This window comes from Mauremys mutica, chromosome 13 (assembly GCF_020497125.1).
Source record: "Mauremys mutica isolate MM-2020 ecotype Southern chromosome 13, ASM2049712v1, whole genome shotgun sequence".
Classification (NCBI taxonomy): Eukaryota; Metazoa; Chordata; order Testudines; family Geoemydidae; genus Mauremys; species Mauremys mutica.
In genome coordinates, this window is record NC_059084.1 from 58,298,467 (window position 1) to 58,304,466 (window position 6,000).

Here is a 6,000-nt window from a genome sequence, read left to right on the forward strand (position 1 = left end):
ATAATTACAAAGTTTATAATCCACTGAGTGTACTGATTCTATTTGTATGAATGCATCATTCTTGTATCTGAAACTAGAAATATGAAATATAACACTAAGGGCCTATTGTAATTATGCAAAGTGTGGGCCGTTAATGGTGGTTTGGTATCTTGATGTCCCATCAACTACGACAATTGTTTGTAAATGGCTCTGTTTACATGCAAACTTTCCTGCGAGTCAGGCCAGGAAGAATGGAGGCTTGGGGTCTGATAGGACATGTGACTATGTCACCTGGTACTGGAATTCATCTTAATCCTGGTGCTTTTCCATTTAGAAGGAGGGGTGAGGACCTAGAGAGACAAAAGATTCCTGCCTTGTGCCAAAGCTATATAAGGGCAGGAACAGAAGAAAGGAGGTTCCAGTTAAGAGAAATCCCCTAGTTACCACCCGAGCTGGAGCTAACAAGGACTGTGCCAGGGGAATGGATTGGGCCCAGACTAGGAAAAAGTTCAGTCTGTGAAAGAAGCTTATTGGAACATCTCTGAGAGTGGAATTTTATCTGTAATCAGTATCTTAATGTATTGGGCTTAGACTTGCGTGTTTTGTTTTATTTTGCTTGGTAACTTACTTTCTTCTGCCTGATATTACTTGGAACCACTTAAATCCTACTTTTTATTCTTATTAAACTCACTTTTGCTTATTAATTAATCCAGAGTAAGTAATTAATACCTGGGGGAGCAAACAGCTGTGCATATCTCTCTGTCAGTGTTATAGAGGGTGGACAATTTTTGTATAAGCTTTAAACAGAGTAAAACAGATTTATTTGGGATTTGAGGTCCCGTTGGGATCTGGGTGTATGGGTACTAGACACAAGAGCACATCTTAAGCTGTTTTCAGTTAAATCTACAGCTTTTCGGTGTGTGGTTCAGACACTGAGTCTGTGTTGGAGCAGAGTGGTGTGTCTGGCTCAACAAGGCAGGGTTCTGGAGGCCCAAACTCACAGGGAAAATGGGCTCAGAGATAGTCTCAGCACGTCAAGTGACAGTCCCAAGGGGGTCTCTGTGACTGAACATGTCACAATATACATGAGCCAGTCATGGGTTATGAACTTCCACATTCTGACTCATGTAAAGTAGGGGTTACAGTGGACGAGAAGCTGGATATGAATCAACAGTGTGCCCTTGTGGCCAAGAAGGGAAATGGCATTTTGAGCTGTATCAGAATGAGCATTGCTAGCAGGTCGATGGTTGTGATCATTCCCCTCTATTCGGCATTGGTGAGGCGTCATCTGGAGTCCTGTGTCCAGTTTTGGGCCTCACACTACAAGAAGGATGTGGAAAAATTGAAAAGAGTCCAGTGGAGGGAAACAAAAATTATTAGGTGGATAGAGCACATGACTTATGAGGAGAGGCTGAGGGAACTGGGATTGTTTAGTCTGCAAAAGAAAAGAATGATGTGGGATTTGATAGCTGCTTTCAACTACTTGAAAGGCGGTAAGAAAGAGGATGGAGCTCAGCTGTTCTCAGTGGTACCAGATGATAGAACAAGGAGTAATGGTCTCAAGTTGCAGTGGGAGAGGTTTAGGTTGGATATTAGGAAAACAAATGTCACTAGGACAGTGGTGAAGCACTGAAATGGGTTACCTAGGGAGGTGGTGGAGTCTCCCTCCTTAGAGGTTTTTTAAATCAGGCTTGACAAAGCCCTGGTTGGGATGATTTATTTGGGTTGGTCCTGCTTTGAGCAAGGGGTTGGACTAGGTGACCTCCAGAGGGCCCTTCCAACCCTGATACACTATGATTCTATGATTCTACGTCAGTAGCCCATACACATTTTTGTGTGACTGCTGAACTCATTACTGTTAGACTCAGAACTTCCTGTATCCAAGTGTTAGAATAATAGAATCATAGAATATCGGGGTTGGAAGGGACCTCAGGAGGCCAACCCCCTGCTCAAAGCAGGACCAATTCCCATCTAAATCATACCAGCCAGGGCTTTGTCAAGCCTGATCGTAAAAACCTCTAGGAAGGAGATTCCACCACCTCCGTAGGTAACCCATTCCAGCACTTCACCACCCTCCTAGAGAAAAAAGTTTTTTCTAATATCCAACCTAAATCTCCCCCACTGCAACTTGAGACCATTACTCCTTGTTCTGTCATCTGGTACCACCGAGAACAGTCTAGATCCATCTTCTTTAGGTAGTTGAAAGCAGCTATCAAATCCCCCATCATTCTTCTCTTCTGCAGACTAAAGATTTCAGTTGTCTCAGCCTCTCCTCCCAAGTCATGTGCTCCAGCCCCCTAATCATTTTTTTTGCCCTCCCCTGGACTTACAGGAATAATATCTGTACAGGTAAATTAGTATCAGGCTGCTATATATGCTTGTCTCTAGAGAGAGACAGGATTTTATGTACTCCAGTGGGGTCAATTTCTGTTATGGGCTCCATCACTCAATTTTATTTCTTTGGTTCTCTGGCAGGGACAGAGTGTTTGCTTTTATCTGTGATGTCCTATGATCGGTATTTAGCAATATGCAAACCTCTGCATTACTCAGCACTTATGAATGACAGGTTGTGCCTCCAGCTAGTGGTAGGGTTGTGGATAAGTGGATTTTTGTCTCTTACTGTCTTTGTATTTATGATGTCACAATTAACATTCTGTGGCCCCAATGAAATTGACCATTTCTTTTGTGATTTTCGTCCGATAATAAAACTCTCCTGCACTGACAACCGCATGGTGGAATTTGCCAGTTTCATATCTACTTCCATATTCACCATGCCTCCATTTGTATTGATGGTGGCAACCTATGTTTGTATCATCTCCAACATCCTGAGAATCCAGTCCACCACCGGGAGGCAAAAGGTCTTTTCCACATGCTCCTCTCACCTCATCGTGGTGACAATTTTTTATGGGACTCTCATCATGGCGTATTTGGTCTCAGAATCTGATGCATTGAGGGACCTGAACAAAGTGTTCTCTTTCTTCTATGGAGTCCTGACCCCTTTGGTCAACCCCCCCATATACAGCCTGAGAAACAAGGAGGTAAAGGAAGCCTTGAGAAAAGCTCTCCTTACATAGTTTGTCTTTTTCAGGAATTCAAAATTTTAAGCTAATATATATATATAGAGAGAGAGAGAGAGAGAGTGGACAATCATGGGAATATGATCTTGCATAGTCTGATTCACGTTAGTAGCCTATACTTATCTTTTTGTGCCTGGTGAACTCATGACTGTCAGAATCAGAACTTCCTGTATCCAAGTGTTGAGTCGGTGTGTTACCTATCTGTGGGCATCTCACTCAGTTTTGGAGGAAAATTAGGACACCAAGCCGTACCCATAGATATTCACTTCACCCTCACACTCACTCTCATGTCTGAAAAATCATAGAATCATAGAATCTCAGGGTTGGAAGGGACCTCAGGAAGTCATCTAGTCCAACTCCCTGCTCAAAGCAGGACCAAACCCAACTAAATCATCCCAGCCAGGGCTTTGTCAAGCCTGACCTTAAAAACCTCTAAGGAAGGAGATTCCACCACCTCCCTAGGTAACCCATTCCAGTTCTTCACCATCCTACTAGTGAAAAAGTTTTTCCTAATGTCCAACCTAAACCTCCCCTTCTGCAACTTGAGACCATTACTCCTTGTTCTGTCATCTTCTACCACTGAGAATAGTGCTGAATAGAGAGGAATGATCACATCCCTCGATCTGATGGAAATGCCCCTACTTATACAACCCAAAATGCCATTAGCCTTCTTGGCAACAAGGGCACACTGTTGACTCATATTCAGCTTTTCGTCCACCGTAACCCCTAGGTCCTTTTCTGCAGAACTGCTGCCCAGCCATTCGGTCCCTAGTCTGTAGCAGTGCATGGGATTCTTCCGTCCTAAGTGCAGGACTCTGCACTTGTCCTTGTTGAACCTCATCATATTTCTTTTGGCCCAATCCTCTAATTTGTCTAGGTCCCTCTGTATCCTAGCCCTACCCTCCAGCGAATCAACCACTCCTCCCAGTTTAGTGTCATCTGCAAACTTGCTAAGGGTGCAGTCCACACCATCCTCCAGATCGTTAATGAAGATATTGAACAAAACCGGCCCCAACACCAACCCTTGGGGCACTCCACTTGATACCGGCTGCCAACTACAGATGGAACCATTGATCACTACCCGTTGAGCCCGACCATCTCACCAGTTTTCTATCCACCTTACCGTCCATTCATCCAGCCCATACTTCTTTAACTTGCTGGCAAGAATACTGTGGGAGACTGTATCAAAAGCATTGCTAAAGTCCAGAAATAGCACATCCACTGCTTTCCCCTCATCCACAGAGCCGGTTATCTCATCATAGAAGGCAATTAGGTTAGTCAGGCATGATTTGCCCTTGGTGAATCCATGCTGACTGTTCCTGATCACTTTCCCCTCCTTTAAGTGTTTCAGAATTGATTCCTTGAGGACCTGTTCCATGATTTTTCCAGGACTGAGGTGAGACTGAGTGGCCTGTAGTTCCCTGGATCTTCTTTCTTCCCTTTTTTAAAGATGGGCACTACATTAGCTTTTTTCCAGTCATCCAGGACCTCCCCCGATCGCCATGATTTTTCAAAGATAATGGCCAATGGCTCTGCAATCTCATCGGCCATCTCCTTTAGCACCCTCGGATGCAGTGCATCCGGCCCCATGGACTTGTGCTCGTCCAGCTTTTCTAAATAGTCCCGAACGACTTCTTTCTCCACCGAGAGCTGGTCACCTCCTCCCCATACCGTGCTGCAGAGTGCAGCTGTCTGGGAGCTGACCTTGTCTGTGAAGACAGAGGCAAAAAAAGCATTGAGTACACTAGCTTTCTCTACATCCTCTGTCACTAGGTTCCCTCCCTCATTCAGCAAGGGGCCCACACTTTCCTTGACTTTCTTCTTGTTGCTAACATACCTGAAGAAACCCTTCTTGTTACTCCTAACATCTCCGGCTAGCTGCAACTCCAAGTGTGATTTGGCCTTCCTAATTTCACTCCTGCATGCCTGAGCAATACTTTTATACTCCTCCCTGGTTATTTGTCCAATCTTCCACTTCTTGTAAGCTGTTTTTTTGTGTTTAAGACGAGCAAGGATTTCACTGTTAAGCCAAGCTGGTCGTCTGCCATATTTACTTTTCTTCCTACATGTCGGGATGGTTTGTTCCTGCAACCTCAATAAGGATTCTTTAAAATACAGCCAGCTTTCCTCGACTCCTTTCCCCGTCATGTTATTCTCCCAGGGGACCTTGCCCATCAGTTCCCCGAGGGAGTCGAAGTCTGCTTTTCTGAAGTCCAGGGTCTCTGTTCTACTGCTCTCCTTTCTTCCTTGTGTCAGGATCCTGAACTCGACCATCTCATGGTCACTGCCTCCCAGGTTCCCATCCACTATTGCTTCCTCTACTATTTCTTCCCTGTTTGTGAATACTGTGCATCCTCCCTGCATTTGGATTATTCTCCTTTAAGTGTGAATGAATTTGCAAGTAAATATTTTAATTAGTTCATGAGAATAAAATAATATAAATGGGATGGTGGAAGTTGCTAGTTTCATATCTTTCTCCCTATTCATCCTGCCTCCATTTCTATTAATGATGTCATCCTATGTTCATATCTTTTCTACCATCCTGCAAATTCCTTCCACCACTGGGAGGCAAAAGGCTTTTTCCACCTGTTCCTCCTACTCATCATGGTGACAATTTTCTATGGACATTGATCCTGGTGTATCTGCTATTGGACTCTGATGCACTGAGGGACCTGAAAAAAGTGTTCTCTGTCTTTTATGTCCTGACCCATTTGCTGACCCCCCTCATCTGCAGCCTGAGAAACAAGGAGGTAAAGGAAGCCTTGATAAAAGCTTTTGTTTGTTTGTTTGTTTGTTTGTTTGTTTGTTTTTTAAATGAATACAACATGATTCTCAGAATCAGAACTTCCTGAATCCAAGTGTAGAGTCTGGCTGTTGTCTACATGTGCCATCTGATTCGTTTTAGAGGAAAATTAGGACACCGAGCCATATCCTTAGACTTTCA